The sequence below is a fragment of the Sorex fumeus genome, unplaced genomic scaffold (assembly GCF_029834395.1).
Source record: "Sorex fumeus unplaced genomic scaffold, SorFum_2.1 ptg000073l, whole genome shotgun sequence".
NCBI lineage: Eukaryota > Metazoa > Chordata > Mammalia > Eulipotyphla > Soricidae > Sorex > Sorex fumeus.
The window spans coordinates 20786202-20807549 of NW_026606130.1; the positions used below are offsets into that span (position 1 = coordinate 20786202).

Here is a 21348-nt window from a genome sequence, read left to right on the forward strand (position 1 = left end):
CACACTCATCAAAACATATATTCCTATCCCGAGGATGCAAAAAAGCACAGTAGAAATGACATCTGTACCTATATATTCATTGCAGCACTGTTCACAATAGCCAAAATCTGGAAACAACCCAAGTGCCCTAGAACAGATGACTGGTTAAAGAAACTTTGGTACATCTACACAATGGAATACTATGCAGCTGTCAGGAGAGATGAAGTCATGAACTTTGCTTATAGATGGGTAGACATGGAGAGTATCATGCTAAGTTAAATGAAAAGAGAGGGACAGACATAGAAGGACTTCACTCATTTGTGGAGTATAAAACAACATAACATGAGGCTGACACATAAGGATAGTAGTGTCAGCCTCATGTTATGGGACATGAGACTGACACAGGATAGGTAGATTGCTCCATATCTGGAAGCCTTTCTCATGAGCAAAGGAGAGATGGCAGCTGGAATAGAGAAGGATCACTAAGAAAATGATGGCTGGAGGAATCAGTTGGGATGGGAGATGTGTGCAGATAGTAGATAAAGGACCAAACATGATAACCTCTCAGGCTCTGTATTGCAAACCATAATACCCAAAAGTAGAGAGAGATTATGGGGACTATTGTCTGCCATGGAGGCAGGGGGAGGGTGGGAAAGGAGGGGAATACTGGGGATTTTGGTGGTGGGGAATGTGCAGTGGTGGAGGGATGGGTGTTTGATCATTGTGTGATTGTAACCCAAACATGAAAAACTGTAACTATCTTACAGTGATTCAATAAAATTAAAAAAATATATATTCCTGCATGTGTATACATAGTCAAGTATATGCGCAGTGTATATCAGCACCAACACATATACCCTTTAGCAATATGCAAGCACAAGGAAACACAAAAAGAAAAGAAACACCCATATATATAAAAGTACTCTCCCAGAGATATTTGTACACACATAAACTTGCTCACATATATAGATACACTTACCTGCTAAACACATCCTGCAACAGCTGTATGTCCAGAGAAAATCATGTGGACCACTCAGCTATCTTCTACACACACACATTAGCAGAGCTATCCAGATGATGGGCACCAGTCACAACAGAGTGTCAGAGCAAGAAGGGGCTCCTGTTGTAAATGTTTGGATCACTTCCTGTTGAAATACCCCAGACATGGGTCAGAGAGATAGTACAATGTTTAGAGTACTTGACTTGCACATTTCTGACTTTGGTTAGACACTCTACACTGCATAGGGTCCCTTGAGCAGTGCCCAGGATGCTCCCTGAGCCCAGAACCAGGAGAAAACCCTAAAAACAGCTAAGTATGACTCAATCCCCCTAAAAAATAAAATAAACAAACATCCCAGAAAAGCCCAATTATTACTTTGATTGGCTGATTATTACTCTGATTACTTTGAAGATATTATCAGTGATGTATTTTGGTTTGGTCAATAAATCGAAAATGTATGCTATTATTTTAATTTAATATGATTCCTATTTTTTCCATAAATTCTCCTACACAAATAGAAAGGTTGTATGATTATTACCACTACATAGTAGTAATAGTGTTTTTAAAGACATGTAATTGCTTCGCTAAGTTCCTTGATAGTTTCTTCTTTATAAAAAAACCTTTTTCTTCTAGACCAATGTTTTTCAATCTTTTTCTTTTCTCTTTCTTGGTTTTGTGGTCACACCAGGCAGTACTCAGGGCTTACTCCTGGCTTTGCACTCAAAAAATTACTCCTGACAGTGTTTAGGGACTATATGCCAGAGATGAAGTACTTGGTCAGTTGTATACAAGGCAAGCACCCTACCCACTGTACTATCACGCCAGTTCTTCAACCTTCCTTTATCTGACCATGGCTTTTTATTCTCTTGTTTCCTCCCTGTAACCCCAACTGTCATGTCATGCTTTCCCCACCCATATATTACTTTAATTGTGTTCCCTTTAGAACATCCTAGACTCACAGGATAGTCATATAGCCCTCAGTTAAGAAACACTATATGAGTTTTATAAGCACTAAGTACCAAAAAGAGGAATAATTTGATCTTATGTGATTTATTTTTTTGAGAAATCTCCATAATTCTTTCCATGATACTATTAATTTGCAGTTCAACTAATAGTGTGTTCACTTCTCTCCACATCTTTTCCAAGGTTTGTTTCTTGTCTTTTGGATAATAGCCATGGAGAAAGACAAAGACCATGTGATTCAATCGTATATTGTATTGAAATAAATGAAATAAATAAATGATCTAAATAAAACAAAAATAAACTATTAGATTTTAAGACCGATTAGTGGTTACTAGAAAGAAAGGGGAAAAGAGGATGGATAAATTGGGTAAAAGGGGACAATCAGAATTGAGTTTTTGGTGATGAACTTAACATATGTTGATATTTTTGAGGGGGAGGGTCTCCCAAGAAGTGCTCCAGACAACACTTGGCCCAAGCATTTTGGTGCTGCTCTAGTTTAGTGGTACTAGAGGGCCACCAGGGCCACACCCAACATTTTTCGGGTGCTAGGGTTCAAACCTGGGGCCTCTCACCTGCAAAGCATGCACTACAGTCCTTTGAACTGGACCCAAATGCACACCTGAAAATTATATAATGGAGTGCAAAGGTTATTTCAATAACATAAATAAATTGATTTATAAATAGATAAATAAATATAAGATGGAGCCTTTAAAAAGATAGAGACTCTTACAATCAACTTTAGTACAATCATCATTCACCAGTGAGCAGTCATATGGTTGTGCTTCTATAAGCTCTCCTTCTTTCCCGATTTCCAACAAGAACTCCCTCTTACCCCAATTCCAGTGTATGCTGAAGTGCACACAATTCACCATATCATTCTAAAGTATTTCAGTGTGCATTTCCTAAAGATAAGGGCTCTTTATATGAAGAATACTAAAAATCCACAAATAACCAAGGCCATTCTTTAAAAAAGGAGATGGAAAAAAAGGAGATGGGGTTATTGAACTTTAAACTATTTTTATATAAACTATGCTTATTTTAAACTATACTATAAAACTTTAGTAATCAAAAGAGCATGTCACTGAAATAAGGATATGTTGACAGAACAATAAATCAGAATTGATAAATACTCAGCTATAAGGACAATTTATCTATGACAAAAGGATTGAGTGCATGAAATGGAGCAACAAAAGGTGTTGGGAAAGATAGATAACTACTTGTAAAAAACAAATAAAACTGAATATCTCACACTTTTCACAAAAATTTATTTAAAATATGCTGGAGTTTTAATACAGAAGGTAGAGTGCTTGCCTTGCTTACAGTCAACCTGGGCTCAACTCCCGGCACCACATATGGCCCCCCAAGCTCTGCCAGAAATGATCCCTGAGCACAGAGTCAGGAGTAAGCTCTAACCAGAGCCAGGTGTGGCTCCAAAACCAAAACCAAACCAACCAACCAAACAAAATAGATCAAAGACTTAAAGAAACCATAAAATAAATTAAAGTAAAGATAGACAGAACTCTCCAGGATCTGAACTTCAAAGTGCCTTCAATAACCTAATTCCACTGTTAAAAAAATAGCAAAAGTAAAAACAAAAAAGCAAGTTGAAAAGGTTCTGCAAGGCAAAACAAAGTCAGGCTGAAATGAAAGACACTTATTGATTGGGAGAAGATATTTGCACACAATATGTCAGATAAAGGATTGATCCAATATTTATAAAACATTCACAAAACAGCAACAACACTAACAAAACAATAATCCCATAAAAATGGGGAGAAGAGATAGACACTTCCATAAAGAGGACATGTGAATGGTCAATAAGCATATGAAATTAGTGACAAAAAGATAATGCACTTTGAGGCATAACTTTATTTGGATGGAATTGGAGGGCCTCATGCTTAAACCAGAGACAGAAAGACAAATACAGATTGTTCTCACTCATCTTTGTTATACAGAGAAACAAATCAAGGCTATGGACAATATCAATCGGTAATAAATTTTGGGCACTGGATTACAGATCTGAGAGTGCCAAGTTTAGAGGTGAGGGGTATGAGTAGGATGACTTGAAGCAACAGAGCAACATGGTTGGAGGGTCTGGAACACATGAGTGCTGGTCAAGGGAAATAGCAGTGCGCACCAAAACCATAACTGCCAGTAAGCAAATAATAACGGGATGGGTAGAGGGAAAGGTCAGACACAGAGACAGAGGTGGAGGGTCATGAACATGTTGATGGCTGTGCTATGTGCCACTTTGGGGTACTAGAGTACCCCAAATTTGAATATCATTGCAGCCTTGTTACCTAAATTGTAAAAAAGGTAAAGGCCCTCCCGGTGTTCATCGATTTGCTCGAGCAGTCCCAGTAACGTCTCCATTGGAGACTTTGTTGTTACTGTGTTTGGCATATCGAATACGTCACAGGGAGCTTGCCAGGCTCTGCACGCTGACGAGATACTCTCGGTAGCTTGCCGGGCTCCCCGAGAGGGGCAGAGGAATCGAACTCGGGTCGGCCATGTTGGCTGCGTGCAAGGCAAACGCCCTACCGCTGTGATATCGCTCCAGCCCTAAATTGTAAAAAAAAAAATGTTTAAAAAAGATAAAACATCTTTTAAAAACATTATGACAGCATTATTTTTATTATTGTTTTGTTTTGCTTTTGGGTCACACTCGCAGTTCTCTGGAGACAATGCAGTGCCAGGAATTGGATGTGAGCTTCCCATGTAGAAAGCATGTGCCCGAACCTCTGAGCTATCTCTCTGGTCCAATTTCTTTACTTATTTATTGATTTACTTGTGATAGACTTTTAAAATTAAATTTTTTTAAATGGGAGTAGTGGGAGGGAGGGACTATTTCCTTGAAGGAAGGAAAGGGGTACACAAGTGATGGTTGTGGTATGGGAATGATGCCCATGAGAAACCATTATTAGTAGTATTGTAAGCCAAAACATAATTTTAAAAAATTTAAAAGCTAAAATGGAAATGAAATGAAAAATTTAAAAGCTAAAAAAATTTAAAATGAAGAGAATACGACTAAACCAGACTCTGGTATGGGATGAGACTTTGAGGAATTGAGGTTTTTTATAGTTCTTAGTTCTTTAAATTGTTCCTTTTAAAATTAAAAACAATTATTGATCACCGTGAGATAGAGCATTGCAAAAATGTTCATGATTGCGTTTTAGTCATACAATGTTCCATCACCCATCCCTTCACCAGTGTAATTTTCCATCACCAGTGTCCCCAGTTTCCCTCCCACCCCTTCAAGCCACCCACCAGCCCAGCCTGCCTCTGTGGCAGCATCTCTCTTCTTTCTCTCTCTCTTTCTCTTTCTTTCTCTCATTTTAGGCATTATGGTTTGTGATACAGATGCTGGAAGGTCATCATGTATATACCTCAGTCTGCTTTCAACACCCAGGACTGGTCAATGGTGTGGGACATGGAGGGTGGTTAAGATAGAGGAGGATCCATTATGACAATATTAGTTGGAAATGATCACTCTGGACAATAACTGTGTGTTAAATTGTTCTTAAAGACATTTATGTAGGGGCTGGGGCAATAGTACAGAGGATAGGGCATTTGCTTTGCACATGGCCGACGTGGTTTTGATTCCTGGCATCAGTATATTCTTTCAAACCTCAACAGGAGTGATCCCTGAGTACACAGCCAGGAGTATGTCCAAAGAACCACCGGGTGTAACCCCCAAACCAAACCAAACCAAACCCCCTATTTATTTCAACAAATTTTACTGAGATATTATTTATATTTGTAAAATTCATATTTTAAGTGTATAGTTTAATGGGTTTTCAAAAGTTATGCACAGTTATGTACACCTTACTGTTATCACAATAAAGGTAGCACTGTAGCACTCTCCTCCCATTGTTCATGGATGCTCAAGTGGGCACCAGTAACGTCTCCATTGTGAGACTTGTTACTGTTTTTGGCATATAGAATACATCATGGGTAGCTTGCCAGGCTTTTTATTCTAAAAGTAGAATTTTTATTTCTTTTATTTTTTTATTTTTGTTGCTTTTTGGGCCACTCCTGGTGATGCACAGGGGTTACTCCTGGCTCTGCACTCAGGAGTTACTCCTGGCGGTGCTCAGGGGACCATACGGGATGCTGGGAATCAAACCCGGGTCCACCACACGCAAGGCAAATGCCCTACCCGCTGTGCTATCTTTCCAGCTCCAAAAGTAGAATTTTTTAAATCACACAAAAAATAAAACAAATGATGTTGGGAAAACTGGATAATCACATGTAAAAAATATTGGAACCATATCTTTCATAAAAGTAATTTGAAAGAGATTAAAGAAAAAAAGAAAGGGGATTAAAGACTTTGAGATTAGACCAGAACCCACAAAAATACATTGAAAGAAACATAGACAGAACTGTCTAGTAAATGGAACTCAGAGGAGTCATCAACAAGCTAACCACAGAGGCAAAAACAACAAAACAAACAAACGGAACAACATCACATTATAAAGCTTCTGCACAACAAAAGAAAGTAAAGATAAAATAAAAAGACACTCCACTGAACGGGAGAAGATATTTGCATAAAATATTTCAGACAAAGCATTCACAAAGCTCAACAACAAATAATCCAACAACTCTATCCAAAAATGGGGAGAGGAGATGAACAGACACTTCCTGAAAAAAGGCATATGGATGGTTAATAGGCATATGGAAAAGTGCTCATCATCATTAATAATCAGGGAAATGCAAATTTAAAAAATGAGATGCTGTCCCACACTAGTGAGAAATATATATATATATATATATATATATATATATATATATAAATTCTGGGAATAGCCAGTGTTGGTGGGGATGTAGTGAGAAAGGAATCCTCATTAACCATTGGTGGGAATGCTCTCTGGTTCAACTGCTATGAGAAGCAATATGGACATTTCTTAAGAAAGTCAGAATAGAACTCCCATATGATTCAGTGATATCATTCTTGGCATCTACCCCAAAGCATACCAACATTCATTTGAAAGGACGTACTCACACCTCTGTTTATTGCAGCATATGGTACAATAGCCATGATATGAAACCAACCCAAATGTCTCACTATAGATAGATAAATCAAAGTTGTGGTGTATCTTGGAGGGTATCATGCAGAGTGAAGTTAGCCAGAAGGAGAAGGTCAGACACAGAGTGATCTCTCTCATATGTGGGATATAAAGAAACATAATAGGGGAGCCTTGAATATAATCTTAGGGCTAGGATGAAGGAGACGTTACTGGGGCCTGCTCGAGGCAATCGACGATTAACAGGATGATTTGTGATTTGTGAATAGGGGAGTAACAAATGACCAAAGGCAATAAAAATCAAGAAATGGTCTTCAGTAGGAACCTTATAGGGGTAGAAAGGAAGTAGGTTGGTTCTGGGACACTGGGACAATGATGAAGTGAAGCAAAGCAGACACTCTGGGGGAGGCTGTGGTACTAGAATGATTTATGCAAGAAACCTACCACTGGCAATATAGCAATATTATAAATCACAGAACCTAAACCACAATTTTTAAACAGTTGTAATACATATAGTAATAATATGTTGCTATAAGAATGTATAAAATAATACAATTTGCGACTACATGAATGGAACTATCATGCTGAATGAAGTAAGTCAGAAGGAAGGGGTAGATATGAGTGACCTTTCTCATATGTGGGATTTAAAGATATACAGTAAGGGAAGAACAAGGTAATAGAACTGGGGAGTTAATCTACAGAACTGAGCTGATATGGTGGGGGTGTTAAACATGAGGTGCTTGGTACTTTGCTGGGGCAGGGGGCAGGGAAGCAGGCACTCTGTGGTGAGTGTGGTGTTGAAATGATGTATGCACAAAATCACCATTAACAGGATTGTAAACCACAGTGTCTCAATAAAGACTTAAAACTAAAAAAATTAAATTAAACAAATCTGAGGCCAGGGAGATAACATACAGGGTTGGAGTGCATGCCTTGCATATAGGAGCCCTGGGTTCATCCACAGCATTGTATGATACCCCCCCAAGGACTGCTGAATGTACCTCCCTGCAAAAACCCTAAAATCATTAGGAAAATTATGTGGACACATAAGGAAAAGTGATGCAGGTCCCTGTCTCACACCATACACACAATTCATTTCAGAAGGAATTAAACATCTTGATATTAGACCACTATCCATAAACTATACAAGAAAACATGCAGAACCCTCTAGGATATAGACCTCAGAGGTGTCTTCAGTACATCAATTCCAGTAGCAAAGAAAACAAAGGCAAAAAAAAAACCAATTGGGAATATATTGGACTGAAAATGTTCATATGTTGAAAGAACTCAAATGAGAGAACGAATCCGGAGTTCTGACATCCGTCGACGATCAAGGATCAGGGACGCTGTCTCATTTGCCAAGGTGTCGAAAATCAGATGGGCTGGTCACGTAATGAGATTTAAAGACGACCGTTGGACTAGAGCTGTTACTGATTGGATTCCACGGGATGTCAAGAGACCGCGTGGCCGCCCACCTACCAGATGGTCAGACTTCTTTGTCAAGGTCATGAACGATCGGTTTGAGGCCCTCCATGTTCCCGGAGCGAAGAGATGCCATTGGGCTACACTAGCACGCGACAGGGACAAATGGAGACGTTACTGGCGCCCGCTCGAGCAAATCGACGACTAACGGGAAGTTAAGTGATTAAGTGATTAAGTTGAAAGAACTCAGGCTAAAATTAAAAGACACTGTTGAATGAGAGAAAATGTTCACACACCATATACAGAATTCAACAACAAGAAACACAACCCCATCAAAATTTGTGGAGAAGGGGCAGAGAGATAGTGCAAGGAGCTAAAAGGGGCCTTGCATGCGCAGTCCACCCTGTTTGAATCTTTCTACAGTAGTGTCTTTCAGTGGAGTCTTACAGTGATGAAGGACTATCACGGGTCACTCCTGAACATAGAGCTAGGAAAAGCTTCTGAGCACTATCAAATGTGACCCCCAAACAAAACACAAATACATTTGGGCAGAACATGAACTTCTTCCAACAAAACATGAATGGTCAATGGATATGAAAAAAAGTTTTTCATCACTTATTATCAGGGAAAGAGAAATCAAAACAATAATGAGTTATCACCTCCCACTGGTGAAAACATCTTATATCAAAGAGACCTAACACAGCCAGTGTTGGCTGGAATGCAGTGAAAAAGGATCCCTCATTTATTATTGATGAGACTGTTGTCAGTTCAAACTCTATGAAAAACAGTATGGAGGCATTAAAAATTGCTAATAGAACTTCCTTATGGTCTTTGGCTTCTACCCCAAGAATACAAAACATAACTCAGAAAGGTACATATACTTATAATCATTGCAGCACTATTCACAATAGGCAATATTTAAAAACAACCCAAGTGACCAACAACAGATGAGAGGACATTGAACTTGTGGTATAAATGCACAATGGAATACAATAGTACTGTAAGAAAATGTAAAATCTTGTCTTTGGCTGTTGGATGGAGCAAGATGAAGTCATTAAGGAAAAGAACAAGTATCAGATGATCTCACTCATACGTGATACAAAGCAAAAGAATAGACATTATCTAAAGATACTCCTTGGACTTTGAATTAAAAATTGGGGTTACCAAGCTGTGAAAGAAGATAAGATGGACTAGAAGTGACACTAGGACAGTGGTGGATGGTCTTTGGCACTTTTGGTGGTGGTGGAGGAGAGACAGTAACTAAGTACACTGCAAGAATAAGCATAAATCTACTATAACTATGTTAAATGATGGCAAAAAAGGAAACACATGCCTAAAATTAAAAGAAATAACTCAGAAAGAGACGGATAGACATAGAAAGATTGCATTCATCTGGGGAACATACAGTAACAAAATATGAGACTAACACCCAAGAGTGGCCGAGATTAGTACCAGGAGTTTTGCTCCATGGCTTGGAGGCCAGCCACACATGCTAGGGGAAAAAGGAGCTCAGAGAGAAAAGGGAGCACTAAATAAAGGGTGTTGGGAGAATCCTCCAAGGATGGGAGAAGCATGATGAGAGTAGACTATAGACCAAGCATGATTGCCACTCAATGACTCTTTTGCAAACCACAACACCCAAAAGGAGAGAGAGAACAGAAGGGAATGCCCTGCCAGAGAGGCAGGGTGGGGTGGGGAGATGGGGGGGTGGGAGGGATACTGGGACCCTTGGTGGTGGAAAATGGGCACTGGTGGAGGGATGGGTATTTGATCATTGTATAATTGAAACCCAAGCATAAAAATTTGTAAGTTTACAACTGTACCTCATGGTGTTTCATTAATAAAAATTTTTAAAAAAATTTTAGATAGGACTTCATCCTTAAATCCGCAACAAATTACTGTATTTTGTTACATTTTTGTGAGGGGCATATATTTTTGTGCTCAGAAGTAACCCCTGCCCATGCTTGGGGAACCCATAAGTAATGCTGGGCACTGAGCCAAGATCAGTCACATGCAAGGCAGCACCTTACCTCTTATACTATAATTCTGCCCCCGTAACTTTTGTTTTAATGTAAAATATTTGTTAAAACATAGTTGAACCTGAATGCCCAAGAACAGATGACTGGTTAAAGAAACTTTGGTACATCTACACAATGGAGTACTATGTAGCTGTTAGAAAAGATGAAGTCATGAAATTTACATACAAGTGGTACAATATGGAAAGTATCATGCTAAGCGAAATGAGTCAGAAAGAGAGGGATAGACATAGAAAGATTGCATTCATCTGGGGGATATAAAGTAACAAAATATGAGATTAATACCCAAGAATAGCTGAGATCAGCACCAGGAGGATTACTCCATAACTTAGAGGCCAGCCAGGTATCCTAGAGGAAAGGGCAGTTCAGATAGAGAAGGGAGCACCAAATAAAGTATGTTTGTAGGATCCTCCCAGGAGGGGAGATGCATGTCGAAAGTAGACTATGGACTGAACATGTTTGCCACTCAATGCCTCTTTTGCAGACCACAACACCCAAAAGGAAAGAGAGAACACAGGGGATTGCCCTGCCACAGAGACGGGGGGATGGGGGGATGGGGGTGGGAGGGATATTATCCATGGTGGTGGAAAATGGGCACTGGTGGAGGGATGGGTATCTGATCATTGTATGATTGAAACCAAAGCACAAAAAATTGTAAATCTACAACTTTAATAAAAATAAAATAAAATAAAGGGGAAAAAAAAGTAAAAAAAAAACATAGTTGAAGTCCCATTGTTGCTCATTTCAATTGATTCATGAAAGGAAAATCTAGAACGTTATAAATTTTGTTTCACAAGTGTTGCTTTATGAAGAACACAAAAGGCCTAAGATAAATTTTTTGAAAAAATTTCAAAAAGATTTTCAATTTATTTTCAAGAAAAATGTAATATTTCAAAAGTCACAAAGGTCTGCTCAGTACTTTAGATTTGATAATATTAATTTTTAAAAAGATATTTCTTGGGGGGTGGGAGGGATACTGGGATCCGTGGTGGTGGAAAATGGGCACTGGTGGAGGGATGGGTATTTGATCATTGTATAACTGAAACCCAAGCACAAAAATTTGTAAGTCTACAACTGTACCTCATGGTTTTTCACTAATAAAAATTTTTTAAAAAAGATATTTCTTTATGGGCTGGAGGGATAGTACAGTGGATTGTATTGAACCTGAGTCAGTTTGCACATGGCTGACCCAGGTTTGATCCTCAGCATATCATATATCAGACTCCTGAGTCTGTTAGGAGTGACCTCTGAGCACAGAACCAGAGCTGGGTGTGAACCAAAAACCAAAATTTTTTTCTCACCGAAATGAACTTTTAAATTAAAAATGGGAAATCAGAAGATGCAAGGACAAATGTAGAAGCCCATCCCCATGTATGTTGCAAGTTAAGCAATAAAATGGGTTATCTCAAATTTGAGTTCAGCTGCTCAATTAACCCTCACTTTCTCAGCAAACAAGACTTTTCCAAAGAAACTTTGTTTCCAGGAGACTATGTTTGTCACTGACAATTAAACACATCATACAGTTAAAGATCTGGATTGCAGGAGTGTTGGGGACGGGGAGAGTGGCCACAACTGCTGGTGCTTAGGAGCTTCTCCTGCCTTTGTGCTCAGAGGTTCACTCTCAGTGTTGCTTGGAGGACCATATGGTACTGAGGGTGGAATTTGGGTATCGAGTATGTAAAAACTGTCCTCTGGTTCTTTGAGTTATTTTCTCTGCTTATATCTTGTTTTTTTTTTTTTTTAAAAAAGCACCTGGACAAAGCAGTGTTGAAGTCTCCCACTAGTATTGTGTTGCTATTGATGTCTTTTTCCAAATCTATGAGTAGTTGTTTTAAGTACTTTGCTGGTCTCTCATTAGGTGCATATACATTTATTATTGTAAGTTCTTCCTGTTGTACAGATCCTCTGATCAATAAGAAATGGCCTTCACTGTCTCTTATGACCTTCCTCACTCTGAAATTGATGTGGTCTGATATAAGGATGGCTACCCCAGCTTTTTTATGGGAGCTGTTTGCCTGTAGGATTGTTTTCCAGCCTTTGACTCTGAGTCTGTGTTTGCTTTGACTATTGAGATGCGTTTCTTGCAGGCAGCAGAATGTTGGGTTCAATTTTCTAATCCATCCTGCCACTCTATGTCTTTTAATTGGTGCGTTTAGCCCATTGACATTGAGAGAGATTATTGTTATGGGATTTTGTCCCATTGTTCTGTTAAAATTTGGTGTATTTGAGGGGCCTTTCTTGCCTTAAAGTAGCCCATTTAGTTGTTCTTGTAACCATGATTTTGAGTCTATGAAGTTCCTGAGCTGTTGTTTGTCTGTGAAACTGTGTGTTGTTCCTTCTATTATGAATGAGAGTCTTGCTGGGAAAAGTATTTTGGGGGAGGCATTTATTTCATTGAGTTTTTTTACTATGTCCCACCACTGTTTTCGGGCCATGAGGGTTTCATCAGAAAAAATCAGCTGTGAATTTTAAGGATGCTCCCATTGCAGCACTCTTTACAATAGCCAGAAACTGGAAGAAACCTGAATGCCCAAGAACAGATGACTGGTTAAAGAAACTTTGGTACATCTACACAATGGAGTACTATGTAGCTCTTAGAAAAGATGAAGTCATGAAATTTACATACAAGTGGTACAATATGGAAAGTATCATGCTAAGCGAAATGAGTCAGAAAGAGAGGGATAGACATAGAAAGATTGCATTCATCTGGGGGATATAAAGTAACAAAGTAAGAGATTAATACCCAAGAATAGCTGAGATCAGCACCAGGAGGATTACTCCATAACTTAGAGGCCAGCCGGGTATCCTAGAGGAAAGGGCAGTTCAGATAGAGAAGGGAGCACCAAATAAAGGATGTTTGGAGGATCCTCCCAGGAGGGGAGATGCATGTCGAAAGTAGACTATGGACTGAACATGTTTGCCACTCAATGCCTCTTTTGCAGACCACAACACCCAAAAGGAGAGAGAGAACACAGGGGATTGCCCTGCCACAGAGACAGGGGGGATGGGGGGATGGGGGTGGGAGGGATATTATCCATGGTGGTGGAAGATGGGCACTGGTGGAGGGATGGGTATCTGATCATTGTATGATTGAAACCAAAGCACAAAAAATTGTAAATCTACAACTTTAAAAAAATAAAATAAAATAAAATAAAATAAAATAAAGGGAAAAAAAAAGCACCTGGAAATGCAAAATAGGAAACCTGGCTATTTTATCAGATGGGTTAAAATATTCTTAGACAGAGCTCAACCAGCTAGTGACAGGGCTGCATGATTAATAAGTGAAGCTCAGATGGCTCTCCCAGTAGAATCACATGTCAGAGATGTGCAGAGAAAATATCTACATTTTATGCAGGATCAATAGAGTAAAACTAATAGAAAAGAAACTTCTTTAAATCAGTGTTATAATGAAATGTATTTACAAAAGGTCTTAAGATACTGAGACAGCACTACCCTAGAACATTGTTTTTGTTGATGGACTTCCAGATGTTGATGGACTTGGTTCATAATACTAGTCAGAAGGCCTGAAAAGAAATGTATAAACCACTGAAATAAACAAGTTTGAAATATTCAAAATGATATAGGATAGCACAGCGGTAGAGCGTTTGCCTTGCATGCAGCCAACATGGCCGACCCGAGTTTGATTCCTCCGCCCCCTCAGAGAGCCCGGCAAGCTACCGAGAGTATCTCGTCAGCGCGCAGAGCCTGGCAAGCTACCTGTGATGTATTCGATATGCCAAACACAATAACAACAAGTCTCCAATGGAGACGTTACTGGGCCCGCTCGAGCAAATCGATGAACAACAGGAGGACAGATATAGGAATATTCTGATATATTGTGGGAACCCTGTGTAAGTCTGTGGACTGATGCTGCTGGTGTGATGACAGGAAGTTTACATCTGGAGTTTGTTCTGAAAGCACTGAGATTCATCTACCAAGGCATCTTTACCCATAAGAGTTTTCCTCATTGTTTAATTTGCACAAAATAATGTTTCCCTTGTCAGTTTTCTATGATGCAATAGGTTCTGTACAACTTTCTCTATTCTTATAAACCTAAGGGTATATAAGAGATTTCATTAAGGATTCATGAGCTAAAAGAAAATTTAGCTCTCACTTCTTTGTGAATGATTCTTATTTTGCAGATTTCATGCTTACAATACCAACAAATTATTCATGGGCTGGATGATAGCACAGCGGTAGGGCGTTTGCCTTGCGCGCAGCCAGCCCGGCCGAGCCAGGTTCGATTCCTCCGCCCCTCTCGGACAGCCTGGCAAGCTACCGAGAGTATTCAATATACACAGTAACAAGAAGTCTCATAATGAAGACGTTACTGGGCCTGCTCGAGCAAATCGATGAACAACGGGAAGACAGGTCACTAAATAAAATACTGTAAAAATTTGAAGACATTAAAATATGTGTGTGCATGAAGAGATAGTACAGCAGGTAGGGCACTTGCCTTGCATGCAGTGGACCCAGGTTCTATCTGCTGTGACCAATATGGTTCTCTGAGCCCATCAGGAGTGATTCCTCAGTGGAGGGCCAGGGGAAGCCATGGGCATTGCTGGATGTGGCCCTAAAACAGAAAAAAAAATATGAAAGGAGCCAGAGTGCTTAGTGCTTAGGAATTACCCCAATTCTTAATGAGAAAGAATTTTTTTTTTGCTTTTTGGATCACACCCAGCGATGCTCAGGGGGTTACTTCTAGCTCTGCATTCAGGAATTACTCCTGGTAGTACTCAAGGGATCCCAGGTATTTTGCAAGGCAAAAGCCCTACCTGCTATACTATTGCTCCAACCCCGAGAAAGAAATTTTATCCAAATAAAAATTCTCCTTGATTATTTGCTACTCCATACTTACTTAGTTTCCTGCTGATGGTGACTATAAGAGAGAGAAGAGATCATGTGAAGCATTAATACCTGGGTCTCAGTTAAAGATAGCTCAACAGGCTTAGTGCATACTTTGTACGAAAGAGGCCCAGGTTCAGTCCAAAAGGACACACTTCCTCAAGAACTAACAGGAATGACCTCTGAGCAACAAGCCAGGAGTAGCCTTCACACACCACTGGGTGTTGTTCTGTTCCTGAAACATCGACAAAAAGACTTGGGTCTTTGCATGGCCATGCAACAACAAATGAGTCATAAAAAGGAGGTGAAAAATGCAGGCACAAAGAATCAATTGTTTTATTTCATAAGAAAGATTGGTTTGGTGTGAATGCACCAGTCACACTTGCTTGACGCTAATAACTGTATATAAGCTCTATGTAAAAACAAAATCATACAATTTGCAGCAACATAGATGGAACTAGAGGATATCATGCTGAGTGAAGTCAGTCAAAAAGAAAGGGATAGATACAGAATGGTCTTTCTCATATGTGGTACTTAAATATACACAGCAAGGTAGCAACAAAAGGCCAAAGGCAACACAATGGAGAATTAATCCAAAAAAAGGAGTTGGTGAAAGAGGAGATCAAAGGGAGGGGTGCCGGGGTCCTTGGAAGAGGGAGGTGAATACAATGGTAAGGGGTATGGTGTTGGAATTTTATGAATGGGAATCTATCACTAACAGTATTGTACCCCCAGTACTGTCTCTTTAGCCCCATGAAATGGATTTTACCTTTAACAATGTGACTGAACCAAAAAGATAGTACTGTAGGTAAATGCTTGTCTTGCATATGTCTGACTCTGGTTCAATCACCCCTTATGGTCCCCTGATCCCATCAGAAAGGATTCCTGAGTGCAGAGCCAGAAGTAAGTCCTGAGCACAGGAGCCAGGTGTGGCTCCAAAACCAACCAACCAAACAACACTTTCCATGATCAATAAGTGGGAAGCCTGGATGGGAATTTGCATTTCTTTAGAAACCCAACAGTTGCCTACTTTATTTGTGTGGGTTTCTACCAAGAAACAGGATAACCTGATATCATAGAAGAGCTATGATAAGCACCAATTATTCTACCAAATCATGAAGAAACTATAATAAATAAGTCAAATAACCATAAAATAAATGAAGGAAATTGTGATCACAGGTTCAGAAGTAGGCGTGAAGACTGACCACTACAAATTTGGCTTTAGTGAATAAAAATGGTAGGTTTCCAAAGTGAGCTCAAGTGTGTTATGAAAAAAATTCCGGAAAGATTTCGTTTTAATACAAACTTTAATACAAATTCAGTGTTTAATAACTCCCCTAAAACTTTTCATTTTTTTTTACTTAGCATAGCGGGTAGGGCGTTTGCCTTGCACGCAGCCAACATGGCCGACACGGGTTCGATTCCTCCGCCCCTCTCAGAGAGCCCGGCAAGCTACCGAGAGTATCTCGCCCGCATGGCAGAGCCTGGCAAGCTACCCGTGATGTATTTGATATGCCAAACACAGTAACAACCAAGTCTCACAATGGAGACGTTACTGGGCCCGCTCGAGAAAATCGATGAACAATGGGAGGACAATGACAGTGACTCATATAATATAAAGAAAATGAAAGAAATTTCTTCTCACACTTTAAATGCCCCTAAATCCTATTGGTTATTCAATGTGCCATATAAATAATTCACTTTCTCTGTGTGCCAGCTTGGAATATCCTAATATATTTACATGCAGTCACATTGCATAAACACACTAGAACACAAAGGCAGGTACAAGAACATTGTCACATATGTACATGAAGTTTCACACATGTCCTCAATTCCAGACATATACCAGTTGATGAGCAGAACCAACTGTTTATAAAAATGGCTCCCTCTTCATCTGCACAGAAACAGGCATGTTACAGTGCCAACATAACCAGCAAATCACATAAAGATATACAACATACCCATACATGTGCTCATGAAGATAACTACCCTTCCTCAGAAATACAAGTGAAGACAGATATCATTCACACTGGCACATGCAGACACTCATACCTATAAACAAATTGCATGAATTTGTGCAATTGCTGATACAATCATACAGGTACAGAGATCAAGAATTACCCTCTGACACAGGGAAACTCCTACTCATATCCTACAGCTCCAGGTCTTTCCTTTCTCCAGTATTTTACACTGAGAGATAAAGACCTATTCCCTATACACACCCACTTTCACAAATATGCCCTGGAACACATACATATATTTGCAGAAAAGACATACTCCCACATACTGATATATCACTCAGACTCACTGTTGCACATACAGAGGCAGGCAGTCCAGTAGGCATGCAGAACAACAAAGACTCATGCATACCTGCCGATGCTTATAAACAGAACCCCAAAACATAGATGCACACACTCATTCATACGTACACATACATTCACACAACACAGATACACACATTTCAGTTTAGGGTCATCTAGGCATAATCCCTTTAGACACATGAACACATCACATATGTATCTCAAACTCAATTGTCTTACATTTAAGACATTCCCAACAGAGATTCATATACACATGCCTGACCATTACAAACCTGTTTCAAGCATTCAGATTAAAAACACACTGGTATACACATACACAGATAGAAGCATCCTCACATATGCATTACCAGTAATATTCACAACACTGCACCCACTTAGGTACAGCACCAGTATGTATACAGATATATGCATTCATACGCTTATGTGTGTGTGCTTTAAGAGCCAAACTCCCTTTATCAACCACCTGCACACATCTTCCTTCTTCTTAAATCCATGATTTTATATACACAAATGGAACATATATAAACACATACCCAATATTATGTACAAACACACTCATATAAACACAAAGTCTGCCTTTTATTTCACACATAAATATGGAGACAAAGAAATGGCAAATATGCACAGAGGACATATAGAACTAGCCTCATTCACAGGCTGTTGGACAAATACTGTTATTTACTAGCACGGGTAATAATTAGAGCTCTAAGTATCACCTTTGATAGCACTGAGTACTCATTATGTACCAGGCACTATCCCAAGCACTTTTCAAATATTAATTCATCAAGTTCTAACCCCTTGCTCTATGACATAGATTGTATTATTGCCCCTATTACAGTAAGAAACTGGGATTTAGCTGAGGTTAGGTACAAAGTCACATACCCAATGAATAACAGAACTAAGATTCAAATCCAGAGACTGGTTCCAGATACCTTGTATATGAAACTTACATGTAGAAACACATGCATTTCATACACAAATGCAGATATACACCACTTCAGACATGCACACACAAATCATGTACTAACATGCTCGGGTACAAACAGGTACACACATATACAAAAACAAACATGTTCACATTTATAGGTATTCCAAAGGAGATTTATATATGCATGCACACACACAAATTCACATACTTAACCTAGGAAAGATAATATACATCATAAACATATCCCAAATCACAATCCCACATAAATATTCCCACACTATAAGATATAAAAATACCTAGTCTTTCTACACCTTTACAGATAAATCCACGCTCACATACAGATACTCCATACACATACAGATACCCACCTATACATAACTTAGAGCTACCACTCATACATAAATCTTATTCATATAAACAGTTTTTCACATACTCTGTCTTACAAAGCCAAACACATCCCCACTTACAAAGTTCCACACATTCTCTAAAATTAATCTCATATGGATCATTGAGATACACTAACACCCAGACATATCATTTAGATCCAGCTACTTCTAAATATAGACACATATCCCACCCAAATATATCCAATTTCATACAAGCCATCCAGGAATGCTTTCTACACACTCTACTGCCCAAATACATATATGATTTAATCTCCATGCTACCAGATGTACCAACACTTAAAACACACTTAGAGGGGGTATGGTGCCGCCAGCAGGTCAATCTGTACCTGTGAGGCGAGTGAATCAGCAGCCTGATGACGCCTTTAGACATCCATATACCCCAAAATTGCTGCTGTGCCTTTGGCCAGACCCCAAAAATTTGGGGCAAAGTTTACCAAGAAAGTAAAAGGTCAAAAGTTAGGAATGCCTTTTCAGCATATCTGAGTGTTGGGGTAAAATCCCAAATAATAATGGTGGGTCTGGTGTCAAAATATTGAATGTGATCAAAGTAGAGAGAGCAATGTGGAAATCATCTGCCCCACAGGTAGGGAGAGGGTGTGGGATGGAGGTATACTGGGGTTTTTGGTGTTTCATTGTATGACCAAGACTTAAACCCAAAAGCTTTCTAACTGATCTCACTCATGGTGATTCAATAAATAATATTATAAAATATAAAAAAAACACACTTTGAGAGCTGGGGAGGTAGCTCAAATGACTGAAGCAGATGTTAGCATGCAGCATACCTAGATTCATTCTCTGGCACTACATGGTTTCCAAAGCACCACCAGGGACATGCCTCAAGCCCCAAGACAAGAGTGACCCCTGAGCACTTCCAGGTTTGTTCGAAAGTCAAAAGAAAAATTACACAACTATATATATCCCCTAAAATTTCTCTTTCACACATTCTATCCAGTTACACACACACAAACCCAAGTGATTACATGTGTATGTATGTATATTTTAGTAGGATGTGGTATATATACACAATGTAATTACACCACTCTAAAGAATGATAATATCATGCAATTTGCTGCAACATGGATGGAATTGGAAGATATCATGTTAAATGAGGTAAGCCAGAAGAAGAAGGATAAACACAGGGTGATATCATTTATATGTGGTATTTAGAGCAACTGGATGAGGAAATGCAATGATTTAAAGGGGGAATGACTTGATTACCTTTGGGCCCCAGAGTATAGAGAGAAGAAAAGAAGTAGAATGAAAGGGAAGGGGAGAAGAGATAGATGAGAAGCAATGGGGCAGGAGTCAAGGGGAGTCAGGTACATCAGTGGTGTTAATGAATGACAGAGCTAAATATCCAAACCACAGAGCTAACGACACTGAAATTCTGAGACACAAATTTTAAAAAACAAATTTAAAAGATGCCTATCAAGATGGCAGGCTGAAGCTGTGGGGGGAGGGTGTAAGGTTAGAGTGGGGGCAGGAAAAAGAACCTGGGAACACTGATAGAGGGAATCTGACATTGGTGGCGGTATTAGTGATGGAAAATTGCATGTCAAAAACCCAACAATGAATAACTTTGTAACTCACAATCCTTTAATAAAGTTAAAATTAAAAATATATAAACCCAATACTCTCACCACACACCATCCTGATACACTTTGCCTCTCTGTTCTCACCTATCCACATCTATACACATACATTCAGACATATGACAAACAAAATATACCCACATATGTTCTTGCACATAGCTCAGATGTGCCCCATGCATACCACCCAGATACATTCACACTCACATACAGGTATATATACTCACACCTCCAATACCCTTGCACTCACTTCATCGAACCAGTTAAACTCTTACATCCCATCCAGTATACTCATATACTTCTCCCAGCACATACGCCTATGCTTTCATACCTACCACATTCAGAAACTCATATACTCTCTTACTCATACATGCAATCCATACTCCCTTTCTTAAGCACCATTATCCAGGAAATCTGCATCCCTATACACATAATGCAGACACAATCATATTGTCTAACATACCACACACATATCTTCACATGCACTCACATGTGCCCAAATTCCCTCGTACACATATACACACAATAAAATACATGCCATTATAAAGTTCATTGTCTAGATTTACTTGTGCTTTCCCAACTATATAATCTACCCAGAACACATATACACTTTTATTTATTTATTTTTTTATTTTTTTATTAGTGAAACACCATGAGGTACAGTTACATATACACTTTTACACACATAATACAGATATATCCACATTATCAAATACACACATGCTTTCCAAATACTCTTTTGTAACACATACATACATAAAACTCGTATATAGTTCAGAATATATATATCTTCACACATATTCCTACTCAGTCATACTCAAACCCTCACTCAAA

General features: G+C 39.1%; 1 protein-coding gene across 5 annotated transcripts in view; it reads right to left on the reverse strand.

Moving 5' to 3' along the window:
* GPR173 (G protein-coupled receptor 173) overlaps positions 1–21348 on the reverse strand; it is a 35329-nt gene that overhangs the window by 7320 nt on the left and 6661 nt on the right. For 2 of the 5 annotated variants that reach the window (XM_056130017.1, XM_056130018.1), the window contains one exon: positions 959–1124. The exons of 1 other annotated variant lie outside the window; for it this stretch is intronic. The gene's annotated coding sequence lies outside the window, so the exon portion shown is untranslated. 2 more of the 5 variants (XM_056130019.1, XR_008794595.1) reach the window with 2 other exon arrangements.